The following is a 16,350-nucleotide window of genomic DNA, read 5'->3' as shown; positions in this document are numbered from 1 at the left end:
AGCCGAAGGCAGTCGCTTAACCAACTGAGCCACCCAGGCGCCCGACCACCATCTCTTTCTTGACCACATTGTGGTCAGAGCCCAGACATTTCATTGCCATCAGGTTGGTGAAAATTAAAAAGTCAGATAACATCAAGTATTGGTGAGGATGGGAAGCAACAGGAATGCTTATGCCCTGAAGGCGGGAGAGAGAAGCCATTCTTCGCTCCAGAGAGCGATTTGACAAGCTCGCCATTCAGAGAACCCCCCCCATCACATCACCCAGCTCTTCTCCGCTGTCCACAGCCTAAACCCTAGAAAACTGTGAATATGTTACCTTACAAGGCAAAAGGGACTTTGCAGACGTGATTAAATTAATGGTCTTGAGATGGGGGTGGGGGGGTTGTCCTGGATCATCCGGGTGAGCCAATGTAATCACAAAGGTCCTGATTAAAGGGAGGCAGCAGGGTCAGAATCAAAAGAGTTGTGGCAGTGGAAGTAGAGGGCTAGAGTCAGAGAGAAGCTTGAAGACACTGTGTTGCTGGTTTTGAAGATGAAGGAAGGAGCCTCAAGATAAAGAACAGAGGCAGCCTCTAGAAGCCAGAAAGGGAAAGGAAATGCATCCTCCCCTCGAGACTCTGGAGGGAGTGTGACCCTGCCAACACCTTGACTTCAGCCCAGGGAAACCCATCTTGAACTTGTGACGTCCAGACCTGTAAGATAACAAATTTGCAGGGTTTTAAGGCACGGATTTGGTAATTTGTTATAGCAGCGATAGGAAACTAATACAAACTCGCAGGAATTTTTGGTCTCTTGGACTAGGAGACAAGAACGGGAGCGTTCATAGTGGCTCTATTGTAATAATAGAAAACTGGAAACAACCCAAATGTCCAACCCCCGGAGAGTGGCAAAGGAACCGAGGAACCTTCATACATACAGTCAGTCCTTTGTACTAAACACCAACAGACATGAGCAAATTATAGCTACACATGGCAATTTGGATGAGTCTCACAAACAACACTGAGCGAGAAGAGGCAGCCTCAGCGTAGTGCTGTTTATACAAAGTTTAGAAACATGCAAAACTATACTTCCTATTGCTTGGAGATACGTACAAAGTAAAAGTGGGAACAAGAAATACCAAATTCAGGAGCATGGCTGTCTGGCAAAAGGAGGATGGAGGGGAGGAGCCTGGATTGCTCAGTCGGTTGAACATCTGCCTTCGGCTCAGGTCATGATCCCAGGGTCCTGGGATCGAGCCCCGCCATTGGGCTCCCTGCTCACTGGGGAGTCTGCTTCTCCCTCTGCCCTTCCCCCCACTCATGCCCGCTTATGCCCGCTCACACTCTCTCTCTCTCTTAAATAAATAAAAAAATCTTAAAGAAAAAGAAAAAAGGAAGGAGGATGGAATCAGGGAGGAGACCAAGGGAAGTTCAATAGCATTGAGTGACAGTTCGATTTCTTAAGCCAGTGGGGGTACACGGTATTATTCTTTATATTTTTAGTAAAGTCTGAAAACTTTCATATAAAATTAATAATTTTTAGGGTCTATTTTTAGACTTGGAGTCAGACAGACCTGGATCCCTTTCTGAGCTCTGCCACTTCTTGTGTGACCAAGAGTAAATTCCTTAATTCCTTGAGCCTCAATTATATTATCTGTAAATTGGGTAGTTGAAGGATGTGACCTGATATGTGTCTTGCCTGATGCCTGGCATCTACTCAGTGCTCCAAAAACAACAGCTGTGATGTGTTTCTCTCTCTGGAAATGCTCCCTCGGTTTTAATTTAGGGAGCACCTACTATCTGTCAGGGACTTCCAGGGGCTGACCATACTAAGGGGACCCTTCATCTTCATGGTTCTGCTCCCTGGCTCAGTGTTTAAATTCATTATTCTCCAAAAGCCCAATCGCTACCTTCTTTAAAAAAAAAAACAAAAAAAAAAAACAGGGGCGCCTAGGTGGCTCAGTCGTTAAGCATCTGCCTTCGGCTCAGGTCATGATCCCAGGGTCCTGGGATCGAGCCCCGCATCGGGCTCCCTGCTCAGCGGGAAGCCTGCTTCTCCTTCTCCCACTCCTCCTGCCTGTGTTCCTGCTCTCGCTCTCTCTCTCCCTCTCTCTCTCTGTGTCAAATAAACAAATAAAATCTTAAAAAAAAACAACAAAAAACAGCTCTATTGAGATATAATTCACATGCCATACAATTCAACAATTTAAATTGTATGATTCAGTGATTTGGGGTACATCAGCACAGTCAATTTTAGTACATTTCCATCACCCCAGAAAGAAACTCTGTACCCATTAGCAATCACTCCCCATTCCTGCCCCAATCGAGATCACAACCCAAGCCAAAATCAAGAGTCAGTCGCTCAACCAACTGGGCCACCCAGGCGCCCCTGGCTTCTTTCATTTAACATAATGTTTTCAAGATTCATTCACATTGAGGGCTCCTGGGTGGCTCAGGCAGTTAAGTGTCTGCCTTCGGCTCAGGTCATGATCTCGGGGTACTGGGATTGAGCCCACTTCTGGCTCCCGGCTCGTCACTGGGGGTCTGCTTCTCTCTCTCTAACCCTCGCTTGTGCTCTCTCTCACACTCACTCTCTCTCTTAAATGAATAAATAAAACCTTTTTTAAAAAATTCATTCACATTGAAGCATTTATTACTACACGAGTCCTTCTGATTTTTTGGGGGGGGTAAAATATACATAACATAAAATTTACCATTTTAATCATGTTTAAGTATACACCTTGTGACACTAAGCATATTCACGTTGCTCAGCGACCATCACAACCATCCATCTCCAGAATTTGTTGATCTTCCCAAACTGAAACTCTATATCCATTGAATACTAACTCCCCATTTCCCCCTCCACCTAGCCCTTGACATCCACCATTCTACCCTCTGTCTCCGTGAATCTGACTCCTCTAGGGACCTTGTATAAGTGGAATCATACAGTATTTGTCCTTTTGTGACTAGTTTATTTCATTGAGCATAATATCTTCAAGATTCATCCATGTTGTAGCATGTGACAGAATTTTCATCCTTCTTAAGGCTAAATAATTTTCCGTTGTCTGTGTATACCACGATTTATTTATCCATCCATCGTTGATGAACACTGGGGCTGTTTGCACTTTTTGGCTATTATGAATAATGCTGCTACGAACATTCACACACAAATTTTTAGGTGACATGTGCTTTTTCTCTTGGTTATATACCAATGAGTGAGTATATGATAACTTCATGTTTAACCTTTTTTTGAGGAAAGGCCAGACCATTTGCCAAAGTAGCCTCACCATCCTACACTTACACCAACAGTGGATGAGGATTCCAATTTCCTCACCAACACTGTATTGTCTATCTTTCTTATTATAGCTATTCTAGTGGATATGAAGTGGGATCTCATGATTTTGATTTGCATTTCTCTGATGACTAATGATGTTGAACATCTTTTCATGTACTGTTGGTCATTTTTTTAAAGTTTATTTAAGTAATCTCTACACCCATCATGGGGCTCGAACTTACGACCCCGAGATCAAGAGTCACATTTTCCACTGACTAAGCCAGGCTGGCGCCCCACTATTGGTCATTTTTATATCTTCTTTGGAGAAATATCTATTCAAATCCCTTGCCCATTTTTTAATTGGGTATTTGCCTTTTTATTGTTGAGTTGCAAGAGTTCTTTATATATTCTGGAAACTAGTCTTTTATCAGATATACAGTTTGTACTTTTCTCCCATTCTGTAGGTTGTCTTTTCCCACTTTTGATGATGTCCTTTGGAGCACAAAAGTTGTTATTTTGATGACATCCAGTGTATCTATTTTTTATTTTGTTGCATGTGCTTTGGCATCATATTTAAGAAACCATTTTCTAATTCAAGATCATGAAGATTTACCTTTTTTTAAAAAAAGATTTTATTTATTTATTTGAGTGAGAGAGCACAAGCAGGGTGGAGGGTCATAGGGAGAGGGAGCAGATTCCCAACTGAACAGGGAGCTGGACATGGGGCTTGATCCCAGGACCTTGAGATCATGACTTGAGCTGGAGGCAGATGCTTAACCGAGTGAGCCACCCAGGTGCCCCATGAAGATTTACCCTTATGTTTTCTTCTAAGAGTTTTATAATTTTAGATCTTCCATTTAGGTAACAATCCATTTTGAGTTAATTTTTGTACATGGTGTGAGGTAGGGATCCAACTCCATGCTTTTGCATGAGGATGTCCAGTTGTCCCAGCACACACATACACCCCACTTTTAAAATCCAGATCTCAGGGACACAGAAATAGACTAACCCTAATTCTTTACACATATACACACTCTCATCTTTGATCCATATGTGGCCTGCTTTTATTTCATTTGTGGATTTTTTAATGCAAACACCAGTGAATCTACCACCCAACCCCAGAACTAGGACCTCACCGTACCCAAAGGAACCTCACTCCTGAATTTGGGATTTCTCACTCCCTTGCTTTTTTAAAAAATAACTTTATTGAGGTGTAACATCTGCACAATAAGCTGTATGTATTTTTTTTTTTTAGATTTTATTTATTTATTTGACAGAGAGAGACACAGCGAGAGAGGGAACACAAGCAGGGGGAGTGGGAGAGGGAGAAGCAGGCTTCCCGTGGAGCAGGGAGCCCGATGCAGGGCTCGATCCCAGGACCCCAGGACCATGACCTGAGCCAAAGACAGACGCCCAACGACTGAGCCACCCTGGTGCCCCAGTAAGCTGTACATATTTAAAGTGTACAATTTGGGGGCACCTGGGTGGTGCAGTTGGTTAAGCATCCAACTCTTGGTTTCGGCTCAGGTCATGATCTCAGGGTCATGAGATTGAACCCTGAGTCAGGCTCCACGCTCAGCGGGGTGTCTGCTTCGGATTCTCTCTCCCACTCCCTCTGCCCCTCCTGCTTGTGCTTTCTCTCTTAAATAAATATATAAATTTAGAAAAATTTAAAGTGTACAATTTGATGAGTTTGGGTTTGCAAAAGCATCGTCAAAATTGAGGCAATGAACATATCCAACACCCCCAAAAGTTCATTTATGCTCTTTTGTGATTTCTCCCTCCAGTCTCTCCCCCTTCCCTCAGCCCCATCCCCAGATAACCCCTAATCTACTCTCTGACACTACAGATTAGTCTGTGTTTTCCAGAATCTTATATAAATGGAAGCGTACGGCGTACACAATTTTGTGTGTGTGTGGCTTCTTCCACTCATAATAGTTATTTTTATACTAATAGATTCTGTTGCCTTTATCAACAGTTTTGTTTCTTTTAATTGCAGTTTGGGGTTTCACTGTGTGGACATACCACAATTTGTTTATCTATTCTTCTGCTGATGGACATTTGGGTTGTTTCCAGTTTGAGGCTTTTACAAGTAAAGCTGCTGTGAACATTTGTGTACAAGTCTCTGTGTGGACATATTCCTTTATTTCTCTTGGCTGAATACCTAGGAGTGAAATGATGAGGTCAGATGGTAGGTCCATGTGTTTAACATTTTAAGAAAACTCCAGTTTTCCAAACTGTGTTAACATTCCTTCCCCCCCCACCCCCCACCAGCGCGGGGAATGAGTTCCAGTCACTCCACATCCTTACCAACGCTTTATATGGTCAGTCTTTTTTCATTTTAGCCATTCTAACAAGTATGTGGTTCTTTTGTCTTGCCAAAAAAGGATACTTGGGGTATAGACTCGTGCATCTAAACAATATGCTATTGGTAGGTGTTTTGAAAGTGAAGGCTCTGACTTCAGCCATCTCGTCTTACTGTGGAGAGGGACACCGTCCCGCATTAGGATCGTGTTCCCACCTGCACGGGGTGAGGCACGCAGGAGGAAGCAGGGCAGGAGGAAGAAACGAGCAGCTGCCTCCGAGCTCCCCACCTGCCTTGTCCTTGGAGGAACAGATTATTACCTGCCATCCTGAAGACAACAGCCTGCTGGTCATCACCCCATGGGGTATCTTCCAACTCTGCCCAGTCGGTCTCTAGGGCACCCCCTTATTTGGTTTAGGGGGCGGGGTCAGCATCCTGTGGGGAGTTAGGCTCAAACCAGGAAAGACTTTCTGAGCCCCGAATCTTCCATCTATCCCCAAATCTTCTTTGCGCAGTTCTGATGACATTAACAAGCATGCTATTCTGCTTCAGGTCCTGCTCTGTGGCTGCATCCAGAGTTGAAGGAGACCCAAGCCCTTTGGAGAAGCACCCGCAGAAATCACGGTGACAAACTGTCCCTTCAGCTCTGCAAGTCCTCCGTTCACCACCACGCCCCCAGTCAGTCACAGGTGCAGGCCCAGCTCAGGCAGCCCTGCCACTCCTGGGCTGAGGCACACACCCCCACGTAGCCCCTGCTTCCCTCTTGCTGCAACCTCAGCAAAGCCACCGGGTCTGCCTTTGCTCAACATTCTTCCATGGCTCCCTGTCCTCTCTCAGCTGGTCATTTCTTTGTCTGCATCTATGTTCCTCCATGATTCTCTCCCTCTTTCTTTTCCCTGGTCTCGCACTCGACCCAGAGACCCTTTCCCAGTCAAGCCAGATGCCTGACTATCCCCCAACCTTATGCTGCATTTCCACACCTCCCCTGCTTTTGCCCAAGATGTCCCTCCACCTCAAATGCCCTTCCTCCCCATGCCTTGTCCTAAAGCTCTTGAAAAACTGACCCATCCTTCTTGGCCTGGCACATACCTCCTCCTCCAAAGGCAGAATCAGTCCTTCCTTTCCAGCACTCTCTGTCACAGCCCGGATCTGTACCAGAGTCATTAAAGTATATCATCCATTCCTCCCTGTTAAACTAGAGGTCCCCTGAGAGCAGGGACAGTGTTTATGTCATCTTTCCAGTCCCTAGTCCCCAGCAAAGGATCTATTACACAGCAGGTGCAAACCCGGGCTCAAACTCCAGCTCGGCCACCTACCACCTATATGAACCTCTCTGTGCCTCTGTTTCCTCATCTGTAAAATGGGGAGAAAACACCCACCCCATCTGGTCCCTGAAGGGAGTCAATGAATTAATCCACATAAAGGGCTTAAGAGGTGTAGGCAGGACCCTGGCAAGTAGTCAGTGCTTGGCAAACATTAGCTAGAAGTGGTAATGATTTATCGAGTTGAAATGAGACCCTGCCCTCGCTTTAGAGAATCTTCATATGAAGGCGGAGATGTGTTCTGTTGATCTTCAGGAGACTTTCTTAAATGAGGAGACCCCCTCCCCATGCCTCCCCAGCTTCCATCAAGGGAGGGGAGCCAGTCACCAGAAGCCATCAAAGCCGTCTCCTTTCTTTGTTAGCATCAAAGGAACCATGAGTGTCTTCCTCCTCCAGGAAGCCTTCCCAGATTGGATTCCTTTGAGGAACTTCTTTCTTCTGCCTTTCTCTGATGTGAAGGCCCAAGACCACCGCCATCCCCTCCACCCTGCTTTCCATCTTACACTTGAGGAAACAGGCACAGGGAGGAGGCTTAAGAGGAAGGAGGTCAGGAGGGAATGGGAACTCTGGAAGGGCAGAGGGTTGTGGAGGGGGAGGGCTCCTAAGGGTGGAGAAGGGTGTGTGTGTGCCTGCATGGGAGAGGGTGGCGGGCTGCTCAGGGAGGGGTAGAGAGCCCAGGGAAGGGAAGGGGTGCTCCTGAGGGCCCTGTGAAATCCCGGAGAGGGAGGGGGCTTAGAGGCCAAATGGGCTCAGGATGGGGCCCGGGATGGAGCTGGCTCCAGGGGAATGAATGGGCTTCAGTGAGTCGGATGGGAGCTCAAACGGAGAGGGAACCCGGGCACCAGACGTTCCCAGAGAGGCTGGGGCTCAGGGAGCTAGCTGGCCGCAGCGCCCCAGCCTCTGCCCCTGCGCACCTGGGCCAGGGCCCCATACCTGCGGCTCCTCCCTTCTCAAACCCAGCCCGCCGTTTGGGAGCCGGGCACCGAGCCCCCGGGGAGAGGGGGGTTAAAGGTGAGCGGGCACGAGCGTCCCCGACGGGGATTGGCAGGCGCCGGGGCCCGCGGCCCGGGCCATGGCTGGCCCACAGGCCGCCAGACGGGTGAGCGGCTGCCACCCACGTGCTAAGGAGAGAAAGAGGCACCGGATCAAGGGGCAAAGGACATCTCGAGCGGGCGGAGGCCGGGCAGTGCCCGCGTCCCCACCCGCTGCTAAAAGCCGGGCCCAGGGCGCAGCTCACAGAGCCCTCTGCCGCCGGCGCGGTGAAGACACGGGCGCAGTGAAGACGCGGCCGCTGTCGGCCGCCGCCCCGGGAGCATCCCGCGTGCGCCCCGCGGCCCGGGACCCCCTTCCGTCCCCCCGCCCCCCGGGGACCCTGTGGCGCTGCCTGGGACCCACCCCGCCCGCGGATCGCGCGGAATCCAGGTGAGGGGCGTGGAGGGCATCAGGTGGGTGCAAGTGCCCGGCCCAAGGGGAGTCAGATCCTCCCCTAGGCTGGACCTCTGTCTCTGCACTTGTCAAACGCAGAGGGACACTTGGCGGGCTCTGTGCGGCTGACGGGGTTAATGCTCTCGTGGGTACCTGTCCTGGCTCAGCTGGGAGGAGAAGGAGGCTAGCTCATTCCCCAGAGAGGGCTCAGGATTGAGAACCCAGGAGTTCATCTCTTCCAGGAGCAGAGGGTGAGGTGCACACAGGTTCCCACCTGTGGGAACGCCTCGTGGGGTCCCATGGGCTGGGCAAGGATTGAATGGTGGCTGGGGACTCTCCATGGAGCTGAGAGTGGGCTGAGGGAGGCAGGAGGGAGGGCCTTCCTCCTGGTTGCACCCCCTGCCCTGGACAGGTGTGGGTGCCAGCAGAGAAGGTGGCTCCAGGTGGGCCCTGGGATCAGGAGCAAGCGCTCAGAGCTCCCCCCGGCTGGGCAGGGAGAAGCCAGATGTTACCGCCTGGCAGGGAAGCTGTGTGGATTCATGGCCACCAGACGTCTGGCCAGCAGGTAGGGGCTAGAGAAGAGGCAAAGGGCGCTCCCACTGGTCTGGCCCAGGAAGGCCAGGCCTTCCTTCTACCTCCCAGCCCCCCTACCCCCACCTCAGTGTCTCCTGAGGTCACCCTGGTGGGCAAAGAAGCTGTGGTCAGGCCTGCCCTGGGTTTAGGAGCTTTGAGTTCTTGTCTGTGTCTGGCTGTGTGACCTCGGGCACATTATTTCCTTTCTCTGGGCCCGGCTCTCCCTCTGTGACATGGGGAAACTCGTTTCTGGGCCACTTAGAGTGGAGATAGGGACAGGATTCATTGGGACACCAGGATGCTTTGGAGCACAGGGCAGCCCACTCCAAGCAAGGTCCCTGTGGTCCATCGTCGAAAGGGGGATGATATCCCAGGGTCAGCTGAATCAGGCATTGGGTGGGGCCAGGGATCTGGCCCAGGCCTCCATCTTGTCCAGGTGTGTCTCCTTCTGTTCTCTGCGTCTGGCCTGCCCATCTCCTGCCCAGACACTCCCCCCCACCCAAGATCCAGGGGGAGGAGATCTGGGGCCTGGGGATCTCAGGCCCAGGAACCTGAGCAGTGGGCTCATGCTCGCCCCAGGGAGGCTCAGCACCTCAGCCTCAGGGCAGGGGCAGCTCCTGGAGGAGGGGGGAGATTCCCACTAAGGAGCTCTGTACTGTGGCAACCAGGATTTCCTCTCTCTTGAGAGGGGGGATCCTTCTGGCTGCACCACTATTCCCCACTAAGGACATGATCTACCCCAGGCCAAGGGTCAGTTTGGGATCACGCTCAGGGCTCAGACTGGGGGATCAGGAGGTGAGGGGGCCAGGGTCGGGGACCCACCTGGGGTCTTGGAATGCTGTAAACGAAATCCCCAGGCCTGTGTGTACGTGGCACCAGGGGAGACGACACTGGTAAACTGAGGTGGAGGGCACAACGAACTGTGACAAACCGCAGAGTAGAATGGAGGCGGGAGAGGCCGTGCTTTCGAGGCTCCCACTGACCACACCTGCCCCAAAGCCCACTTCTTCCCTTTGGGCAGAAGCCCTGCCTGGGGCCTCCCCCTGAGGCTGCCCTTGGCCCTGCTGCTGGCTCTGTGGGGGGCAAAGGCAGGTGGGAGAGGCCCTCATCAGCCCAATTCTCACTCCCTGATCGGTGCTGACGAAGGGGTTGGGGCTCAGATGTGAGGCAGGGGAGGAAGGAAAGAGAGGCTCCCTGAGGCCCAGGGAAGCTGGCAAGGGGGGAGGAGGGACTGGAATTTGCTGGGCACCTACTGAGTGCCGGCCACTGTGATTTTCTGTCACTGTTTCCTTCTTCCTGATAACCTGAGAGAGAAGGGATATTGTCTCCACTTTATAGATGAGGAAACAGAGGAAACAGAGACTCGGAGAAGTCACGGCACTGGCTCAAGGTCACACAGCCTGGAAATGACAGGGCTGCGATTCAGAACAAGGCCCCCTGATTCCAAAGCTCCGATTTCTGCTCTCACTGCTGCCTCTGAGGTGTCCCCTGTCGCCTTCCCGGCCTCACTCTGCTCATCTGTCACTGGGGGCTAAATGGGCTCGTCGGGGCTGTGGGCAGCAGCTGTGGGCAAGCGTGCGCCCTGCATCCGGGAGCAGCACACAAGAGGGGGTGTACTCATGGACGCCCATGGGTGTCCACGGGGTCTGTGCCCGACTCCCCCTCATCCACCTCCCCGCTGGACTTTCCTGCTCCTGAGCTTTGAGCTTCGGGAGCAAGACTGCTCACACTTGCCTCTCCTCTTTGAGGGGGGCTGAGCTGACCTTGTGTAGGGGGCCCCCGACAGGGCAGGGCCCAGCAGCGATAGCTCTGTAGGTGACGCATCCCTCTGATAGGCCCTGAGACATGGGGCAGGCTGGCCCGCATGGGAGTGGGTCTGTGATAGTCAGCTAGGTCTTGCCCAGAATCCCCAGGCCCCCCTAATGCTGGGTAGCCCCGGGAGTCATACCAGCCCTTGGCCCACACAGCCCCATCAGCCATGTGACTCTGGATGAGAGATATGCCTCCCTGGGACCCCTTTCCGTGTCAGTCCAGGGACCTGAAGCCCTGATGGGCCTGGCGTGATTCCCACAGCTACCCACAGCTGGTCTGAGAGGCCTTTTTCCATCCCCAAGTCCCCTGGGGGAGGTGGTTCCCACATCCCCTGTCCCACAGCACCTGGTTCCTTCTCTAACACCGTGCTTGGAAGTGTTGACTAGGCAGGAAGGAAAAAAAAGAAAGGGCAGGGGTGGCAGAGGAAGGAGGGAAGGAGAAAGGAAATCCACACTCATGTGCCTACCACTGGCTCTCACACATTTCAGCTGATTCTGCCAACAACCGCGTAAGGTAAATTTAACACCGTATCCCCACACCCATGTTAAAGGTGAGAAAGCAGTGCTCAAAGCCCACCGTACCGATCTTCCCGTGCATAGGAGTCACACTCAGAGAGGAGCCCAAGGTCACACACAGGGGCAGGTTTGAGCACCGCAGTCCACACCCTGTCCCCATGCCTCGGTGCCACGGAGCTCTGGATGGCAGGGGCATCATCTGATTCAGATGCTCCCCAAGCAGGCAGTGGTCTGGGGGGGCCGGGGGGCCTTGACGATCATTCCACACCCTCCAAGGCACTCCCCAGTCTACTGTCCCAGGGCTGACTCTGAACAACCAGGCACAGACCCCCCTGGCACATTGAGGTGGCCAGAAATGCCACCCAGGTACAAAGGAGACTGTACTGGAAGGCACGCCTGCTCTCCAGGCCTCTGTATTCTCATCTGTAGAATGGGTAGACTAACACAGTGATACCTGTTCTACTTCAGGGTTTCTCTTGTGAGGCTCCAACAGTGCAGCGTGAAGGGGCCGGAGCTGGGAGGCAGGACACCTGGCTTGGTCACTGATGTGACATGCCAGGTAGCCTGATGTGAGCCGCTGCTCCAGACTGAGCCCCTCCAAATAACATGAGCCTGTCGCCCTTGCTGACTTCCACAGCTTAGTCCAGTTCTGACGCGCCAAACTTCCAAGTAGTGGGTGTGAATCCCGAGCAGTGTATGTTCCGTCCTTCTTAGCTTCCCACCCCGGGCTCCGAAAACCCTCGGAAATTCCAGAGCCCTGAGTTTCTTTTGTATGCTAATGAGATGATTGGTGGCTGACAGCCCCTGATAGTTTCGGGGTGGAAGTTGGTCACCAGGGAGATCAGGGTGGGATTTAGAAGGTCAGAACCTTCAGCCTCACCCTCCATCTCTCCCGAGGGGAATGGGGCTGGAGATTGAATTCAATCACCAATAACCAATGACTTAATCATGCCTACCTAATGAAACCTCCAGAAAAACTCCTAAGTGAAGGAGTTCGGACAGCTTCTGAAGCTCCATGCACCCCCATCCCACCCTCCATACCTTGCCCTGTGCCTCCCTTCCATTTGGCTTCCCCGGGTTCTATCCTTTACGATAAAATGGCAAACGTAACAAAGTGCTTTCTTGAGTTCTGTGAGCCTCTCTAGCAAATCGGAGTACCTGAAGAAGGGGTGCTGGGATCCCCTAATTTATAGGCGGTCGGTCAGAAGTACACGTAATAACCTGGAGCTGTGGTTGGTGTCTGAAACGGAGCCAGTTTTGTGGGACTGAGCCCTTAACTTGTGGGATTGGATGCTAACAGCAGTAGATAGTGTCAGAATGGAATTGAATCATAGTATTCTATGGGGGTAAAAATGGTGGCCAGTGACTTTTTTTTTTTTTTAAGATTTTATTTATTTATTTGACAGAGAAATCGAGAGCACAAGCAGGGGAAGCTGCAGGCAGAGGGAGAAGCAGACTCCCCGCTGAGCAAGGAGCCTGATGTGGGGCTCGATCCCAGGACCCTGAGATCATGACCTGAGCCGAAGGCAGTCGCTTAACCGACTGAGCCACCCAGGCGCCCTGGCCAGTGACATTTTTGTAGACTGACAGACTCTTGGCATGACAGCCCTTCTTGGCAAAACCTCATCTCCTGGCTGCCCCCCATCCCTCCACTGCTGTGTACCAGATTCTCCACCCTGGCTGTTCACAACATACCTAGGGGGCTAGACTGCTTCTGCCCGTGTTACGGGGGTGGGGGGCAGCTGAAGCCCAGAGAGGGTGAATGGTTTGCCTGAGATGACCCACAGGTACCTGATGAGCCCGCCTCGTGCCCTAAAGAGAAAATGTCCCCCATGTCGTCTTTGGGCTCCGTAGATGAGAAAGAGTGTTCAGAGTTGCTGGGGCGGGAGGCTGCACCTTCCCCTTTTCCCCAGTGCTTAGTCAGCCAGTCAGGAACCCTTTTTCTTTTGTTTAGACAGCTTTGATCTGTGGACTTTGGGGTCTTCAAGAAGAAAGGAGAGGGTTCCCATGCCATCATCTACTATGCTCTCTCTTATTTTCTTTACTTTTTCGGAGAATTCTTTTTTCTCGTTTCCAAAAGTAATATGCAGGGCTTATGCAACTTTAACATTTATGGAAATTTACAAGCAATGTCTGTTTCCTGCCTCCCATAAAGACCACCAATGTCATAGTTTGGTGCTTATATGCCCCGACTTTTCTTCTCTTTCCATATGTGACTGCTCACTATTACTAGTTGTCAGCATTGCTTCCTAGCTACCTTTTACTATTTCTACAATTACCATGATAACAATAGCTAGCATTTACCATCTGTCCATCTGTCCATCCTTCCTTCTACCCATACATCTACCTAACCTTCCATCTCTTCATCTGTTTCCCACCCAAGGGCCCCCTCAGCTGCCCATCCAGCACACATATTAACTGCCTGCTGGTATCACGCCCTCAGTTAAACCAGGGGTGCAGGAGTGGAGGGATGCTCAGACACTTGTACCATGATTCCTGCCTCCAAGCAACTCAGCATGGGAGACCGAGGCATGCCCACCAGAGACTCAGAGAAGGGCAGAAATAGTGCCCGGGGCTGTGGAAGTTCAGTGGAGGGAGGGCTGACTTGCAGCATGGCTTCGTGGTCATTTTCTCATTTCCCTGAGAGCGGGGCAGGGCAAGAACTTTCGTCTCCCTTTTACGGCATGACCGGCTAAGGTTCTCACAGATGGCCGGCTGGGGGGGAGGAGGGGGTGGGCAAGGCAGAGATTTGAACCCAGGGCTGACATCATGTCGGGCAGCCTCCCATGAGCTCCTGCCCCAGGCTGGACTGAGTTGGGGAGTGGGGCGGGGAGGGCCCAGGAGGGGAAGAGAGAAGCAACTAGAAAAAGACCAGCAGACAGGGTGGGAGCTAGGATCCAGAGCCTGTCCCAGAGTATCTGTGACTGAGGAAGGACAGGAAGAGGAGGGGACCAGCTGGAAGGTCAGCCTGGGCTTCCCCAGATGGTTCTAGAAGAACCAGGCCAGGTCCCTGGGATCTGGGGGAACGTGCAGTGAGGCTAGTTTTAGTTTCAGCGCCAGCCCACTTTAGTCCCTCTCAGTCTTCTTCCCTCTTCTTCTGCACCCCTTCTTCCCCCATCATCCAGCTTTCCAAGGCCTTGGCCCATCCATCTGGGCTTCCAAAGCCTGCCCAAAGTTTAGCCACAAAACCACCAGTCTCTGCGTGGCCCAACACACTTAGATGCTTCTCTCCTCTTGTCCCTCGAGGAGACTAGAAGAACAGGGATTATGATTACTTGTTATTTATGAGGGAACAGGCTCAGAGATGTTAAGTCACTTCCTTGAGGTCACAGAGCAAGTAATTTAAGGCTCTAATTCCTGACCCTATACTTTTTGACTAGTACAGTTGAGTAGTGGACCGGAAAGGGAAGGTATTTCCATAGGGCCCTGGGGTGCAGCCAATGGCGGGGCAGGGGGGTGGCGTGGGTGATGTGCAGGGAGAGCTGGGAAGGAAGAAATCAGTGATGTGACCAGTGCGGGTGTCTGTCTGGAAACTTCCCCTTCTCCAGCACTTTGGCTATTTCCAGGCAGTCTTAAAACCCCGTCCCAGGGGGCGCCTGGGTGGCTCAGTCGTTAGGCGTCTGCCTTCGGCTCAGGTCATGGTCCCAGGGTCCTGGAATCGAGCCCCGTATCGAGCCCCGTATCGAGCCCCGTATCGGGCTCCCTGCTCGGCGGGAAGCCTGCTTCTCCCTCTCCCTCTCCCACTCCCCCTGCTCGTGTTCCCTCTCTCGCTGTGTCTCTCTCTTTCAAATAAATAAATAAATAAAATCTTTAAAAAAAAACAAAAACAAAAACCCATCCCAGGCCAGGAAAAGGCCGAAATGATGTGGGCGGGACAACCCATCTTTTCCCTACTCTGTTGGTAAACAGTTAAGGTGGGGATTATAGTTTTGGATGACCATTTGGTAAAATCTGTTACACCAAAAACGTTTCTACTCCTCTTTCTCATTCTTGTCCATCCCTCCATCCCCTACTTCTTCAACTCACTCAGTGATCCCCCCATCCCCCACCCCCCCACCCCTGCCATCCTCTTCTAGACCTGATGCACCACCTCCCTCCTCCCCTCACCTAGATGCCCAATTCACCCCCAGCTGGGGCAGGCTTCAGGTAATAGCATCGGAGGTCACTCAGGAGGCGAAGTGGCTGATAGTGTGTGTGTGTGTGTGTGTGTGTGTGGTATGTACGCATGCACGCTTGGTTTCTCTTTTCAAAAACTTTTAAATCTAACATACCTAAAAAAAAGTGCACACATCAAGGGCGCCTGGGTGGCTCAGTTGGTTAAGTGTCTGCTTTTGGCTCAGGTCATGATCCTGGGGTCCTGGGATCGAGTCCCAAGTCAGGCTCCCTGCTCAGCGGGAAGTCGGCTTTTCCCTCTCCCTCTGCCCCTCCCCTCCTCATGCTCTCTCTCTTTCTCCCTCACTCTCTCTCTCAAATAAATAAATAAAATCTTTTTAAAAAATAAAAATAAAAAGTGCACACAGCATAAGTATCCAGCTTGATGAATATTCACCAAAAATGCACCCATGTAACCGGGACACAGATACAGAAAGAAAATGTTAGCAGCACCCCAGGAAGCCCCTTCTTGATCCCTCCTGTCACCTCTAAGCTAAACACTCCCCTGACTGATAAACCACAGATTAGCTTGTTTTGGAGCTTTATATAAATGAAGCTTTACAGGGGCCCCTGGGTGGCTCAGTCGTTAAGCGTCTGCCTTCGGCTCGGGTCATGATCCCAGGGTCCTGGGATCGAACCCCGCATCGGGCTCCCTGCTCCGCGGGAAGCCTGCTTCTCCCTCTCCCACTCCCCCTGCTTGTGTTCCCTCTCTCGCTGTGTCTCTCTCTGTCAAATAAATAAATAAAATCTTTAAAAAAAAAAAATGAAGCTTTACAGGGATACCTGGGTGGTTCAGTCGGTTAAGAGTCTGCCTTCGGCTCAGGTCATGATCCCAGGGTCCTGGGATCGAGTTCTGCATCGGGCTCCTTGGTCAGCAGGGAGTCTGCTTCTCCCTCTGCCTACCACTCCCCCTGCTTGTGCGCTCTCTCTCTGACAAATAAATAAAATACAAATCTTTAAAAAAAAAAAAAAGTGAAGCCTTACAGTGCATACA

At 51.4% G+C, this 16,350-nt stretch overlaps 1 protein-coding gene across 1 annotated transcript in view; it reads left to right on the top strand.

Moving 5' to 3' along the window:
* Positions 1 to 8,056: 8,056 nt before the first annotated feature.
* The window catches only part of MLXIPL (MLX interacting protein like), a 35,762-nt gene continuing 27,468 nt past the window's right edge, over positions 8,057 to 16,350 (top strand). Inside the window, exon 1 of the mRNA XM_078074478.1 lies at positions 8,057 to 8,301. The gene's annotated coding sequence lies outside the window, so the exon portion shown is untranslated. The remainder of the gene's footprint in view (positions 8,302 to 16,350) is intronic.

Source organism: Halichoerus grypus, chromosome 6 (assembly GCF_964656455.1).
Source record: "Halichoerus grypus chromosome 6, mHalGry1.hap1.1, whole genome shotgun sequence".
Classification (NCBI taxonomy): domain Eukaryota; kingdom Metazoa; phylum Chordata; class Mammalia; order Carnivora; family Phocidae; genus Halichoerus; species Halichoerus grypus.
Note: the sequence above shows the minus strand (reverse complement) of the source record. Positions and strands in the feature narration are given on the sequence as shown.